Source organism: Panthera leo, chromosome B2, assembly GCF_018350215.1.
Source record: "Panthera leo isolate Ple1 chromosome B2, P.leo_Ple1_pat1.1, whole genome shotgun sequence".
In the NCBI taxonomy this organism is placed as follows: Eukaryota; Metazoa; Chordata; class Mammalia; order Carnivora; family Felidae; genus Panthera; species Panthera leo.
In genome coordinates this window covers 96,598,804-96,615,420 of record NC_056683.1, presented here as the reverse complement: position 1 = coordinate 96,615,420, position 16,617 = coordinate 96,598,804, and the positions used below count along the sequence as shown (strand labels likewise).

Sequence of the window (16,617 nt, the reverse complement as noted above, 5' to 3'; positions counted from 1 at the left end):
TGCAGGAACGGGACAAAGAGATGATGTTACAGTCTGGTTTCTATGGCAACAGAGGAGGGGTAATGAAAACCGAAATGTTGGAAACACCCATTCTGACAATTGTGACATAATTCAGGTTATTACAAGGACGTAACTACCAAAGAAGCAGAAGTGTCATTACCCTGCAGCTCATGTCGGCAAAAAGCTACACTGCACATTTCTCTTAGTTGGGCTGCTAAGAGGAAGGAAACACGAAACACACGCACACACACACACACACACACATACACACACACGCCTCGTTTTCTGCATGTAAAATGTGTGTGTTCTTTAAAAGCCAGTGGTTGGCTGGTTTTCCGGACATGATGTGGTTGAAGCTGTCATCGTAATGGAAATTCATTGCTGTAGCTATGGTAAATCGAGTTTTCTGCCTGTGCTGAATGCATTAGTCTAATGAGATGTTTGCAGCCGGAGAGCAGGGCTGCTGGAGACGAACTGTGAGCTACTAACACACGGGTGGAAGATTAGCTTTTGTAATACTCGGTTTGCATGTACCGAAAGTCATCTGTCTTCTGAGTCAACATTCCCGGCCTGGTAAAGAACCTGATCAGGGCTCTGGTGAACAAGCCGTAGGTAAGGGAGATGCACAATCGGAGGGTGTGCCGTTGACACAGGATTCCTTCTCTCTCTACTGTCATCACGACAGGTTATCTGGTTCAGTTTATCTGGGTTGCATGCCTACCTCTACGGCAATGCACGAGTGCCCTGTCCTAAAACCACTGAGGCCAGCAGGTAAACTTCAGTTCCTCCTACTCAAAACAAAAATGTTTGATTTCTTAACCAGATCTTAGAGAGGAAGATGCAGGATAGAATTATATAGTTTATAAATTTGGGGTACGTACACATTCACTACTCTTTAACTGCATTTAAATATATAGAAAGTTGTTTTTTCTCCCCCGAATGTGAACTCAAATACCTGTGGGGTTTTTTTGGGTTTTTTGTGGGTTTTTTGCATGATGATTTTGCTTTGCTTTTGTTTTGTTTTAATTTAAAAAGTGTTTTATGTCTTGGGATAAACGTATTTACTAAAATCTAATTATTAAAATGGATGTGTTGTGAACATGCAAGAGTACTTTTTAAAATTGAATTTTATTATTTATATCCCAGATGGAATATTTTACATGTCTTTGTACTGTTTTTTTTTTCTTAATTTATCAAGACAGATGAGAATACTATTTACTGCTAGTTGCTGGTACTGGTTAGTTTTGGGGAAAAAACCAGGTGGCTATGGAATGTCAGGATCAGTTTTCCCAAGTTCAAATACAGAGCTACCTTCTTCCCAGGTGGGGTGTTGTGTAACTGGAACCGGGCAGCATGAAGGTACCTCTGCAGCTTGCTTGCCGACCAGAACAGGACAGTGGATGAGGGTGGTGTCGGCTGTAAGTCATTTGAGCGATAGTTGAGGTGCTAAGTCAAAGCCCTTTCTACTACCTATAATATAATAATGGAGAGGTGACTCATGGTGTTGTCTCTGGATTATATGACAGTACTCAAGAGGGTTAGACAATCACTAGCTTTCTGAGAAAGTGGCTTTGGGTTGGTCTCAGACCCTGTGGTACTTGAGAAAGTGATCCAGGCTTTTCAGAATCGAGACGTTGTACACTCTTGCATTTTCCTTTCTTTTCAACCAGAGGAACCATTTTTGAAGAGTGAGAGGCATAGTTGCTTTTATTCTCAAGACTTAAAAAAACACAGAATATTTGAAGTGAAAGCATAAAAATAACTAAGAAGGAATTTATAGTGTGGTAAAGTAAACGATCTAGGGGTACAATAGTTGTGTGGAGCATTTTTGTGTTGCTTGGTAGAACGAGCCTGAAAAAATGAGTTGGGGGGGGTGGTTATTTGAGCAACAGCACCTGGGTGAAGATTACCTAGAAGGACAGTAGTGATCATCTAAACTCAAATAAAACATTAATGTAGGAACTTCAATTTTAGGGGAGTTGTTTGGTGGCACCAGAATCTTTACCTTGTGACAGATATTTTTGAAAATGTAACTATGTTTTCCTTAGCTCTTTAAATTGTGTATGTGGACAGTCTCTAATATTTTGGGAAGTTTATCAGTCGGCTTGCTTTATAGAATCACACGTGCAAATCCCACAAAAACCAGTCCTTCTGTGTGTAACGTGTTTCAATTTCTTCGTGCCTCCAAAATTACTTTTATTTGGCTGCAAAAAAAAAAAAAAAAGTAAATGAACGATAATAGAAAGAATGTAAAACAATAAGAGAAACAAGAGTAAATCGCTTTCGGTCCTTTATTTGCTTTTGGTGGTATGTTTTCAAGGCAAGTGAAACCAGCAGAAACAGTTTCACTTTCTGGTTCTTGGTTTCTGGGGGGCTGGGGTGCCAGGGCTCTCCAGCAGCAGGTAAGGCCAGCAGACCAGCTGCTAGAAATCAAGTCCGCGCTGGGACACCCCACGGGGCTGTGGTCCTGCTGCAAGAACCTTTACGCTGGAAATTCAAAAAAGTAATGACTTTCTCAACGTTAAGTAATATTTGCTTATTGTAAAAAATTCAGTCGGTGCCTCAAAGCACAAAGATCGAATTTAAAATTTCTTGCAACTTTAAACGATGTGAAAATCACAAGCAGACTGCGTTAGACCTCTCTCATAACGTGGTGGATTTATTTATTTTTTAATCTCAATTCTGGATCGCAAACACTTCCAACAAATTTAAGGCAACATTACTGAAGTTCCCTGGAATGAAAAGAAGGAATGCTCAGAGAGGAATACCCCTTCGTACGTTGGGGGAGTTCCATTTCCGAGGGTGTTGCAGATCTGCTGACAGTTTGGGGCGCCCGGAGGACACACACCGCACCCACATACGCTCGCCCTTCTGACACCGTTGGGTCCAGGCAGAGGTGGGGCGGGCGGAAACTCGGAACTCGCTCCGGCCGGTGGGGGTAGGGGGCGGCTGAGCTCCGCGGGGCGTCGTTCCTCGCCGGCGTGTCCCCCTGGAAGCCTGGGCATCACACTGACGCCAGCCAGGTGGCCGGGGCGTGCCCCCCGCAGTCCACGCGTCCTGCAGGAAGCGGGAAGCGACGCTGCCCCGAGTCCGGTGGGGCTGGGGGCTTCAGATTCCAAGCACCTCCCGTTTTGGTCTGTGCTGTCCTCTGCCTCCGAGCCTTATGCTTTTTTACTCGGGGATGGTGAGGTGGAGAGAAGAGCGAGGAGAGGAGGAGTGACTCTCTTCCCATTTAACTACCGAAGGGCATAACATTCCGTCTAACATTTTGGAGATGAAGTTTGTAAAAGCGGTCTCTTTGGGTGGGAGCACACGTGTCTGTTCATTTTGGTGGGCACATTGGACCTATCTAGGAGGGAGCTTTAAGTGCCTCCTTGGGCATCTGAATCCAGCGATCTCCCAAAAGGCTGGTTTGAGATTTACACGTTTTTAATGTTTTTGTTGTTGTGGTTGTTGTTGGTGCTTTGGAAGGCAGGTGAGGAGAGATGAGGGGGCTTCTTAACAGCCCCTGGGAGGAAAAAAAAAACCAAAAACCAAATGGTTTGATACCTATATAATGTAATAGAAGCCACCGCTGTGTCTAGTAAATTACTCTAAATTTTAATTAATGAGTCACAAAAGCCACACCATAAGCTTTAAAAATTACCCCTTTATCAATAAGGTGATAATTAACTTTCTCTAGAATTAGCAATTCTCTCAGCCCGGGCAGTATGCAGCCTAGTAAGTTCTCTGGAATGCTGCCAATTTTAAACAATTGGTCTTTTGGCAAATCTACTGGATTTTAATTCAAACATCGCTTGTGACATTTTCCAGCGTGGTTCAAAGACCATCAGGATCACCGAAATCATGGTAAAATTTCTGATTGCAAGGTTGGCTCCAAATGTTTGGGTTGCATTGGAATCCGTCGCTTTTTCTTTTTTCATTGTCCGTTTCCACCTTTCTCCCCCAAACCTCGGCATTTGCAAGAACGCCACACTCTCGCTTCTCCTATAAATCTCTGCTAGCATCTCTGCTATAAATCGCTGTGGCCAATCCTGCATTTGTTGGTTCGCACATACTGGGTTCGAGTGCTCTGCCTGCAAGCCCACGAGGTCCTAAGTGTTTTTTCATTGTTGTATTCATCTCGGTTTCAGTTCCGGCAAGGGTTCTTCCCTAGTGTTTCTGCAGGCTCTCACCCCGCGGTTTGTCAGGCGCCGAGATTTAGATTGGGACTTGGAGGAGAGGAGGTACAGACAGAGGGCCATTCGGGATATGCTCGTGGCCGTTTGAAATTTGGCTAATTCTGACCTACGTATGTTAGTATCTGAAGAGGTACAGGAGCACTGGGCATTTCAGAGCATCCGGCTCCACAATGAACCCCCTGCCCCCCCAACCAACACACACACAGACACACTCCAGCTAGTCACCAGTGGGTGATGTTTAAGGACAGCCTGATGAGGGATGCTGCCATTCGGCCACAGTGGCTGGACGGCAAGTGGTAACGACTGCACATCACTCCTCTGGAAGTCAGACCTCTCTCCCTTTCCTCTGGGTTCTTTGAATGTTAGCATTGGTGGACTCTTGCTTCTTGGAGCTGAGAGCCTGGCTGAGATGAGGTACTGGTGATAAAGTTTGCTGCCGGTTCAGCTGGCAGTGCTGATACAGCCAGGAGCATCCTTGTCCTCAGGAAGGTGGGACGGAGGTGAGCGGCAAGCAGGGTTTGTGCATGTGGGAATCAGTCAGCATCAGAAGAGGCACTTTGCCGCCACGGAGGAGATAAAACACCTCTTGCTTCTTGCAATGATCACCTGGTGGACTATTATTTTAGGACAGAGAGGAATTTATTACCCAGTGGCAGTTCTCCTTTTGTATTAAGCTGAAAAATCATTCCACTGAGTCTGTGTGACACCCTGGAGTAACGGGAATATATTCTGAGATCCAATTGTAGGTGGGCTTCCCTGCGATTGCTCTTGTTACTATTTGGCCAGTTGTGTTTTATAGAATCTGGCGGCATAGACAGGTGAACCTCTCTTTATTCTCCCACCAACTCAGGCATGTTCTACCTGGATTTTGATTTGTGAGGGAGGCAAACGTGCATCTCTTTTCAGCAGCTGCATTTATGGGTCAGATAAATGGGACGTGGTCCCAGCTTTGCTGATTTTCAAGAATGATTGCATAGTCCTGCAGACAGGCTATGCCAGCCCTTTGGGGAAGGGGCATGGCTGAGGAGTGGTGGCCTTCCTTTCTCTATAAGGCGTACAATTTAGAAACAGAGTGGAGTTGGCTGTTATGAGAAAATTGATGTGCCAGGGAAAAATAGTGTCAATGCTATGCTTTGCAAGGTGGTGACGTTGTCTGGTTAGCCCCGTGATAGTGACTCAACTTTTGGGAGCTGAATATTTGGTAACAAAAGTCTTTGCTCTTTTGCTCTCTCATTACAGAGCAAAAGCCATCATTCTTTCAAAACAGAAGTATATGGCTTGAAATTAATCCTAAAGAAACACACAGCCTTTCATGAGGATGGGTACTAAACTTGGGAACAAACACTGGGCCGGCAGAGCAAAGAATTACCCTCAATGGGTCCTGGTCCAGCCATCGGAAAATGGCTCTTAACAAAGAGGTACTGGGATAAAACCCAAAGGAGAGACCCTATTCCATGCCCCATCCAATGAGTACTTAACCATCCCTCTCCCTCTTATTTCCCTCCCCTGCTGCAGTTCAGAAGGGACTCAATAATGGCCAACAGTTAGCATATGGTTGTCAGCTTATAGTCCTGCTGGGTCATTTCCTTTTGGATTGAAAGAAAGGTTTCCTCTTTTCCCTTTCACATTTGTCCACAAGTCATCCTGGGACATCATCGTTCTGATGAGAAAACCAGGACCGAATACCAAGGAGTCTGTTTTGCCCTGGTGTCCAGAGCTGGGCCTGAGCCTTGTCACCAGACCGAGGTTAACATCGCAGTGGCCATATCTGAGGGTCTGCCCCGGATGCAGCCTTTGAGCTGGCCTGGGGCTGGCGTCACGATTCTAATCCTATTTGACAGGCAACTATGAACAAGGAAAGGAAGATCTGGAGAGAAAACCACAAGGTGAAAGCCAACTTTGGGGCATTCATGCTTTCCGTTTTAGAGACAGGATTTGGAGGTCGTGCAACAAACAATTCCTTTGGGCCACTTCTAAACTATTACATTTCTAAACTAACCATTTCTAAACTATTATAAGCCAATAGGAATTATTCTCATTCTTTATGGCCTTTTAAAAAAGAGGCTGACCACTTTTCTTCATAGTTCCTTAGGACTTAGTACCCTCACTATTGGGAAATTATGGTGATATCAAGGCTTAATCTAACAATTAGCTATAAAATATGCTGTTCATCCCAAAGAGAATAACTCAAAAATGTCATGTGAGGCACTGGGCTTATTGATTGGTAAAGAATGCCACTCTGGGAATAGATTCTGTCATTTTTCAGTCTTGAGAAATGTGTGCCATTTGTTCATGCTGTTGCCATTGTTTGCCTGTGCTGAGGGAGTTTGCCATGAGATTTGGAGGTCAGTACACTACATGGTCACCTGTGCATTTCCCCTTATATTGGGAATTCTCCCTTTCAGATGCCATGAGATGTTCAAGCATATTTGATCGTATCCCTTTAAGAGCTTGCTTGTAACAATGCTTCAAGTGGAAAGCTGTAGATCACTTTATATTTTGGTGCACACATTAGGAAGTATAGAAACAGTGCAGTGGGGGGACCCTCAATTGGTTCTAATGTCTGAAATCACCACCCACAGTATGAAAATACGGCACTTGTTTTGAGTGTTTGTAACATAATTAAGTACTTGACATAAATAATGAGGGCAAACTGAATGGTGTGGTTATGTTGGTGCCTGATATGGAAATGGTTAATTGGTCCCACAGTGGGAAGGCTGTACAATTTTGTGCATTGCCTTAATGAGACCAGGTGAGTATAAACTCTCTCCAGGGAGCTGAAGTTATAAAGTCAAGTTGGGTGTGATGTGTGTGACAATGTGTGGAAGCCGATGACCTATGATGGTATAGAGGACTGGTCTTTTATTTCTGTTGCCTTCCCTTTGAGTTAGAAGTCGTTTGTCATGAACCCCAGTCACAAATAAAGGGACTAAAATTCTCCATTAGCAGGGTAAGGAAAAAGGGCATTCAGAAAAGTTTGTCTCACACGTGTTTCAGCCCAAATCTCTGCTAAGGTCAAGTACTGAGTTTCTACTAATTGGCTTGAGACCAGAGTAATGTGGAATAAACTGGAAATAAAATCATTTAAAAAATATATTTCTGGGCACAGGTTAGGTCACTGTTTTTATGACTATATTTAACATTTTCATGCCTGAAGAAAAAAAAATCCATGGGACCAAGGACCTGGCTTGTCCTTGTAGATTTCTAACAGTGGATAGTGTGGGTTACACAGCTTCCTGGACAAAGTTAAGCAAAGCCAAGGCCTCCTTTGGCCAAGATTTCCTGTATTCTGCTTGTGTACTTGGTAGATTATCAGTTTCCAGGGGGGTTTCTCTTCCCTGGGAATACAGATTTAGGACAGGATAAGGAGAATTTACATTGGGACCATGGAATCACTTAAGTTCCAGAGCATTTTCTTTTTTATTCTTCTTTTTAAATTAATTAATTATTTGTTTATTTTATATACTGTATTGTTGAGTTGGATAACATACAGTGTGTACAGGGTGCTCTTGGTCTTGGGGGTAGATTCCTGTGATTCATTGCTTCCATACAACACCCAGTGCTCATCCCAACAAGTGCCGTCCTCAGTGCCCATCATCCATTTTCCCCTCCCCTACTCCCACTGCCCCCATCAACCCTCAGTTTGTTCTTTGTATTTAAGAGTCTCTTATGGTTTGCCTCCCTCTCTGTTTGAAACTAGCTTTCCCCCCTTCCTTTCCCCCATGGTTCCAGACCATTTTCATACCAGTTCACCCCGCTGTGTAAACTGGAAGGTTAAAATATGACTGAAATAATGAACTCGAGGGAAAAACATCTGACATTTGAAGGGACAAGTTAAAGGCAAAAACCTATACTCTGAGAAGTGGTCTTGAAGTGATTCCTAGCTTCTTAGATTGAATGGATTGTAAAAGCCTTCCTCCCAGGGTCAAGCCTCAGACTCTTCCCTAGTGTCTGCTAAAGTTACAGACAGCACAGCCTCTATTCTCAAGAGGCTGCCCCCTCTTCCATTGTTGGAAACTTTAATTGTTAGCAAGGGCATTTTCCCCTCCAGAACTTCCCCTAGCTTCCTCTTGCAGTAACTTCCTCCTCTAAGGGGGTACTTTTGTCTTCAGAGCTGTATAGAATAAATATAAATGGAGCAGCACGGATTCTGAGTGGGCAAAGCCAGTTTAATGGCTATAAATGGCTATAAACTGGGCAAAGCCAGTTTAATGATGTGACCCAGGGTAGGTATGGTGGCAACCCTGGGCCCCCCTTACTTCCGAGGGGGTGATATTTCTTGTCACTACTGCTGAGGCCCAGTGCTTTGAATGTGGCAAGTGCCCAATAAATATTTGTGGAATGAGTGATTCAAGGAATGGTAATGTCAGCATGGGTGGAGACAGCACAGTGTTGTGGAAAGAGCATACACACACTTTGGTGTCACCCCAACTTTATTAGATCATAGGATATAATATTTCAGAAGTCGTTGGGAAGGTTGTACGGGATAATGTATATCAAGTTCAAAGGAAACAGTATATGGAAAAGTATGTGTAAAGTGCTATCCGAGTGGTAATAAATACATGTTCTCATTTATTGAGCATCATATGTTCAGGGATGCTGAGAGAAGCACTAAACATGCTTTATCTTATTTATCGGACTTAAACCACATGGGTGCTTAATACGAAGGCTCTTTTTAAGTGTACTTGTTATTTTGAGAGAGAGAGAAAGATAGAGAGAGAGAAAGCAAGGGAGGAGCAGAGAGAGAGAGGGAGAGAGAGAGAATCCCAAACAGGCTCCGTGAGGTCAGCACAGAGCCCACTGCGGGGCTCAATCTCACGAACTGTGCAGCCTGAGCTGAGATCAAAAGTTGGATGCTTAACCGACTGAGCTACCCAGGCGCCCCAATACGAGAGCTATTCTTATCTCCATTACACAGGTAGGGAAATTGAGGCTTACGTTAAATAACTTGTGGAGGCTCACATGGCCATATGAAGTCTGCTGAGTCTTTTCTTCAGTTTTGAAAAGCCAATGGGGTGTCCTTGTCTTTTCACCTGTGAGGGCTGAGGAGAAAGAGCTCTTTCATGCGTCAGAGCCAGCTGCTTCTGCTCAACCCGGCTGGGCTGCTCCCAGGTCCAGCAGGTTCCAGAAAGGAAATGATTCCCTGGTGTTTCCACTTGGAAAGGCATTTTTGATCCACAGCAAACTTCTTTTAAAGCAGTAGGCTTTCAGTCCTGTTAGACTCAACCCTCATTTTTATTACGAATATTTTTAAGCCCCTGTTTGCAACCCCAAAGTGAAGTTCCCAGATAACACAGCCCACCCACACCCACAGTCTAAGAAAAACCAGTGTCATGTCATAACTGAAATATAAAGAGGAATAAAAACAAAGTAATTAATGATTACTTCCGGTGCGGGCGCCCTGTTCTGGACACCACATGAAGGGGTCAGGTGCTTGACATCTGCTACCTCCAGTGCAGTCTAAAATAATGCTCTTGGCGACTCAGGCAGCACAAGCTGGTCCTGCTGCTGGTGACATGATTTTCCCAAACAGCAAACAACTCTTGGAATTCTGAACAAAATAGAATTTTGTATTTATGCATTTGCTTTAGGTATTATTTACATTCCTGGAAAGTAAAGTATATATTATAGCTAAGTAGAAATGTGTTTATACATAAAATGAAGTTCACTCCAGGTTCACAAAAACAAGATTTTCACTCATGTGACCATACGGCGAGACCGCGCTTCATCATGGGGGATAGCTCTGTGTGTCCAGTGTCCCTGGTCTCTGCCCCCGACATGCAGTAATGCTCACCCTGCTCCCAGTATTGGGCCAGGTAAAACCACATCCAGCACATTCCCAAAATGCCCCTCTACAGGCGGTGTTTTCACCACCACTGAGCATCTGTGGATCAGAGTATGCCAACCTGCCATGAACTCCACTTTCTCTTACCTCCCCAAATGCCTGCTTAATTATAGTTTTAAAAAGATGGTGCTGGGCGTGCCTGGGTGGCTCAGTTGGTTAAGTGCCAAACTTTGGCTCAGGTCATGATCTCACGGTTCGTGGGCTTGAGTCCCCCCACGCTGGGCTCTGTGCTGACAGCTCAGAGCCTGGAGCCTGTTTCCGATTCGTGTCTCCCTCTCTCTCTGCCCCCACTTCTCTCTAAAATAAATAAACATTTGAAAAAAAAAAGATGGTTCTGTTTTGTCAGTTCCTTACATGATTGCTAAGTAGAGACATCTCAAATATTGTGGCAGGAATTTGGGGGTAACTTTAACATTCTGAGAAGATTTGTAGTGGATTTCCTCTAAAAAACTGTACCTTTAAGCTTGAGAAGACGTTTTCTATCATGTTTCGTTCTCTTTCAGATTATGCATAGGTTTTATCGTAATAAATAGAGTATTTTAAAAACACCTTTGGAAAGCCCTCACTATTCTCTGGGTTTGCTTGAAAGCATTAACAGTTAATGAGGGACCATGATGATGCAGACTTTGTACTAGTTATCCACACAACCGTCCTGGAATATATCATTATTCCACTTCACAGACCAAACCCTAAGATTCAGTGAACTTAAGCAGCGAGTTTAAGTGTCTCAAGGTCATCCAGGAGGTTCTATAACCAATTTCAAAGCCAAACCCATGCCTTTGCTCTCATGTGCCTGGCTCCTGTATAAGCTCTGGATATATAGTATACACTTTGATCTGTGATGTGGAAATCCCATGTCTGAGAACTTTTTCCTTGTCGAGAACATAAGAATGGGGTAGAGGACTAAACATGGCTACAGATTCTTTGACATTCCTTCCATGAAGCTGTGGGGTCTAATTCCCCTTTCCTTGACTCTGGGCTGTTCTAAGTGACTTGCTTGACTCATAGGATGTGGCCGAGATAATGTTCCAGGACTGACATCACAAGTCTTCCAGTTCCACCTGGGACTCAGAATGCTCACCCTTGGAGCCCTGAGCCAGCAAATAAGAGGAAGATTGTCCCAAGGCTGCCATGCTATTAGGAGCCAAAGCTCTGTGGAAGGTCCTGGACAAAAAAAGACATGAGGATGGGTGGTGGGGGGGTGGGGGGAGGCACGGGGCAGAGGAAGAGGCAGGAAATGGAGCTACTGGATGTGTGGATGAAGAAACCACTTTGGAAGTGAATCCTTCCATCTCAGCCTCCCCAGCTGATGCTCCACAGATCACAGGCAAACTGTCCAATCTAGCCTTTCCTGAATTCCTGATCCACAAAATGGGTGGGACATAATAAGCCACACATTCTGTGATAGTTTTAAATGTAGCAACTGATAACCAAAACACGTTAATGGCATTCTTTCTGTTGTATTGGGTATTGTGGATTATTTTTGATGCTTAAGAGTGAAGGATTTTCTACTTCAAAAGGAAGCTAAGATTCACTATAAAATATAGTTGATATCCATTTGCTAGGAATTGAAATAAGAGAAGAAGTTTTGCTTCATATACAGTTACCATCAGAAGTAAGTGTTTTCAGGGGAACTGTTATTTTAATAAGTGCATATTTAATTTTACAGTTAGTATATATATTTATGTCTTTAATGACAAATACTTGATTTGAATTTGTGAATATGACATAAAGTTGCAGTTAAAAATGTATTTATTCAAATAGGCCATTTAAAGATTCAGTAAGTATTAGGTAAATAGGGTATCTCAGGTGTATTAGTCGGGGTTCTCCAAAGAAACAGGACCAATAGTAGTTACGTAGGTAGATAGATAGATAGATAGCTGGGTAGATAGATAGATAGATGGAAATTTATTGTGAGGAGTTGGTTCACATGATTATGTAGGCTGAGAAGTCCTAACATCTGTAGTGAGCAAGTTGGAGACCCAGGAGAACCAATGGTATCATTCCAGTCTAAAAGCTGGCACACTTGAGACCCAAGAGGAACTAATGTTTCAGTTTGACTCCAAAGGCAAGAAAAAACTAATGTCCCAGGTCAAAGGCCATCAGGCAGTTCCCTCTTACTCAGCTTTTTTAAACTACTCAGGTTTTCAACTGATTGGACAAGGCCCACCTGCATTAGGAAGGGCAAATCTGCTTTACTTAGTCTACAGATTCAAATGTTAAGCTCATCCAAAAACACCTTCACAGATACACTGAGGATAATGTTTGACCAAATATCTGAGTAAACCACAGTCTACTCAAATTGATGCATAAAATTAGCCATCATAGCAGGTATTCAGACATAACACATTTTGCAAATGTTGTACCTAAGGGATCTGAAGTTTGGTAAGCACTGCCTTGAGCCTTAGGCTGTCCATGTCTCTAGTCCAAGGGTTTGAAGCTAAAATCCCAGGTGGTATTGCTCATTTATCCTTAGGGACATGATCCTCTGAGTCCTTTCCATAATGTCTCCTGAAGTTATCCTTTGGTTTTCAGAGCAGTTTTTAGAGAATGTCCCTATTGGTGACTCTAATTCTGGGGAAGTTTGAGCTATCCTTTAGATTTTTAGCTGCCCTCTCAGGAGTGGTCGTTTCCCAGCATCCCACGGCTGGCCACCATATTTACTGTCAGTTCCTTGGGCTGCCCACAGTTCTACAGCTACAGTTCAGGCACCCTGCTGGCTCCCATACAGGATCGTATGTCACAGCAAGCTCAGGCCTCTAGTGAGAGAATGTCTGCTGTGAAAGTGAGGCCCATTGATACCCTGCCTCACTATTTCATGTTAAGTCTGGCATAGTGGTGACAAGGAGCTCAAATGTGATGTATTCAGTATGGCATCATAGGAGCTATGATATGTCTATGTGTCCTGGCCATGAAGGCAGCCGGATATTTTCATGTCCCTCTCTGGACCATACTTGTTTAGATGATGCTATGTGTCACCATCAATTTCACTTACCCACTGCCCACTCTCTGTGGATTTGTGTCCAAACTGCCCCCGGAAGCAGGATAAAAATCTTGAGGTCAACAGTTTTATCTCTGGCTTCTTTGGCTTCAAGTGTCATTGCAGAACAGAACATCAGTGATGGGCGTCTAGGTGGAAGATGGAAGAAGACACATGTTTTTCTTTAGGTGGATGCCTTTTGATTGTAACATTCTGGGCAGCCCTCAGCTTACACAAAGGGCTGCAAATCTATGCAACCAGTTATTGCCCTCGCCTATCTTTAGCTGTCTGAGAGAGGGATGGAGTCTTCCTCGCTATAATGACGAGTCATGGTAGGACTAGAGAGACAAGTAGGGGTGGGTTGATTCAGAAATCATATTGGGAGCAAGAAGCACAAAATGCAGTGAAAGAAAACAAGCAAGTTCACGAAAACAAAGTGTATTTATTTTGATATGTATGTATAGGATGAAAACAGAGGTGATCTGTTTCCCATGGTAAGGAAGAAAACATATTCATAGCGTCTGCATTAGTTTTCCAGGACTGTCATAATAAAATACCAGATGCTGGGTGGCTTAAACAGCAGAAATTTATTTTCTCATCATTCTGGAGTCTAGAAGTAGAAGTTCAAGGTGTTAGCTGTTTGGTTTTTCCTAAGGCCGCTCTCTTTGGCTGGTGAATGCTTACCTACTTGCCGTGTCTTCAACGGTCTTTCCTCCGTGTGCTTGCACCCCTGGTGTATCTCCTTCTTGTAAGAACCCCAGTCCTGTTGGGGGTCCCTCATTTAAACTTCATGACCTCATTTAAACTTCATCTCCTCCTCACAGGCCCTCTCCAAATATAGTCACATTGGGGATTAAGCCTTCAACATATGAATTTTGGGAACTCTGCAGCTGTAGAACTGTGGGAAACCCCAGGCACTGACAGTAAACATGGAGGCCAGCTGTGGGATGCTGATGAATTATGCAATTTAGTGCATAACAATGCTTATCTTAAGATTTCATCTGACAATTTTCATCTATTGCCCTGTAAATTATCGATGGTAAATGTGCCTCATAATGGTCTCTTATGATTTAGCAAATACCTCCATTTTTTGAAAGTGAGGTCAGTTACATTTCTGCTATGCCCACTCCAGATCGCCGAGGGATGTACTTCACCACAGTTCTGCCACTGCCCTCAGGGCAGAGGAGGTGTTTTGATGTCTCCAAATCATTTTTAAATGACAACTGGAATCTCTCCCTGTCTCCTCCTGCCTCAGTAGTGTAAGTTCCCGAAGTCCATAACATTGCTGAAACTCAACAAGGAGGGTTGTACTGATAGAGGTAGGCTAGCATCCCAGAACTTGTGCCTGCTGATAGCCCCCCCTGTGCATTCTACCTCTCCCAGTGGGACAGAAGACGCCCCTAGTGGGCAGCAGACATCCTAATATGCTTTGTGCACTAGTTGGGAGGCAGAGTCTTGAGAAGACAGATTCTATTTGAGTAACAATTATTAATCTTACTTTCATCCCTTTAGATCTTCATGAACTCTTCAATCTGGAATTTTCCTCTAATTCTTGAGAGATTAACTTGTTGAAAATGAATAATAATTATTGAATTTTAAAACTGATGTTCAGAGCATTGCATGTGCATGAAGTAGTTAACAAGCTTTGTTGCAAGGAGAGTGAGGTGCTGTAAGTTAAATGTCTTGCTTCAGGATCAATGACGGTAGCTGGGTTGGGACAAAAATCTTGCATTCTTGAATCCTTGGCCACAGTCATTGCCAACTGGCCCAAAATGTTGCCCTAAAATCCCTGATTTGAGGATGAGCAATATGTGATGCTGGAGCATGGAGAAGCTTGAAAATATTTGCTTATAACATATAACTCAAGGGGGCACCTGGGTGGCTCAGTTGGTTGAGCATCCGACCTGGTTTGGGCTCAGGTCATGATCTCATAGTTTGTGGGTTCGGGCCTGGAGTCGGGCTCCATGCTGGCAGTATGGAACCTATTTGGGATTCTCTCTGTCTCTCCCTCTCTCTCTCTGCCCCTCCCCTTCTCTCTCTTTCTCTCAAAATAAATAAATAAACTTAAAAAAAACCCATATAGCTCAAACACTGTCCTCACTCATATTTGATGGTGTGAATTGAGTTTGACTATGACCCGTCACAGTTTTGGTTGGTGTCTTAGGCATCAAGAGAAAGTACCAGGAGAGCTGCCTTGCATAGGGACCAATGGTTTTCCCAGGGCTTTGTTGGCAGCTTTCTTTATCCATATACCAATGCCAGTGGAAGATTTCCAGTGGATTCTGGGTGCTGATGTGGCAGGCAGTGTGGGGAAGGCTGCAGTGAGAGGAGTGAGAATGATTGCCCTTGGCTTTGTGTTCCTCACCTGACAATAGTGATGGCATCACGATTATTGTGTAAGTCCAGGACGGAGGCCAATGACCAAGTAGTTAGTGCAAGGGCTCAGCCTTATCAGCCAAGAAATAGGCTCTGCTGGGCTCCTTGGTGGCTCAGTCCATTGAGGGTCCAACTCTTGATTTTGGCTCAGGTCATGATCCCAGGGTTGTGGGATTGAGCCCCTCATTGGGCTCCATGCACAACGTGCTTAATATTCTCTCTCTCTCTCCTCCTCTGCCCCTCTCCCCCGACTTGCATGTGCTCCTCTTTCTCTTTCTCTCAAATTTAAAAAAAAAAAAAGAAAAAAAAATAAATGGCCTCAGCTTGTTAACTGCTCTTGCCTTCTGACGACATGAGCATGGGGTCTACCACAGAGAGGTGCTTCTTGTGTTTGCTAGAGGGACTGAAGGATATATGGACAGAAAGGGAGATGAGTCATTATGTGAGGGGGTTATGTACCCAAAGGCTTGCTTGGCTAGCTCCCTGGTTTCCAGGTTGGAATTTCAACTGTTTTAATGGCCATCTCTACCCACATGTTCCACAGGCACCCTAAACTCAATGTTTCCAAAGCTGGATTTCTCATTTGCCCCACATCTTCTTCTTTATTCTACCTTCACAAAAGCTTCCCCTCCAAGATAACAGTTTCAGAATCCCAAACTTCGCTTACCCGAAGCCTTCCAACTGGAAGTCCTAATTGATATGACTTCCCGAAAAGAGTTTCCTGTGGTTCCCCCTTTTTTCCCTCCACCCTCTGCTGCCCTTGCTCAGGTCCTCACTAGCACCCTCCACCTGGATCATAGCCGTGACCTTCAGCTCCACCTCTCTGCCTGCAGCCCCCCACCCTTCCCCCACCTCATGTAATGCACAAAGTTATCTTTGTAAGACACCTATCTGCTCAAGTTCCTTAATTGTTTAGATATCTCAATAGAGTCCCTTGTTTGTATCATTGGTTGCCAAATGTTTGCACCATGTTCCCCATTATAAATAATTCCTTGAGCGCACATCTCCATACATGAATGCATTATACCTTTTGTAAAACACAAACAAAAATAGAAATGAAAAAGCCTATATGAGCCCTTTGTCCTTCCCCATATATACTTGAAGCCTCTGTGTTTTTTCACTTTCTGTTCCTGAGTCCTGGAATTCTCTTCCCTCACTTCTCCAGGTGATGAAATTCTATGTGTCCATCAAGACACTGCTTACACATCACTCCCCTGACCCGGATTCTCCACGCA

The 16,617-nt window shown here is 43.8% G+C and overlaps 1 protein-coding gene across 3 annotated transcripts in view; it reads left to right on the top strand.

Moving 5' to 3' along the window:
- The first annotated feature begins 368 nt into the window (after window positions 1–368).
- SCML4 (Scm polycomb group protein like 4) overlaps window positions 369–16,617 on the top strand; it is a 114,559-nt gene continuing 98,310 nt past the window's right edge. For 2 of the 3 annotated variants that reach the window (XM_042939493.1, XM_042939489.1), the window contains exon 1: window positions 400–612. The gene's annotated coding sequence lies outside the window, so the exon portion shown is untranslated. The other variant, XM_042939488.1, reaches the window with a different exon arrangement.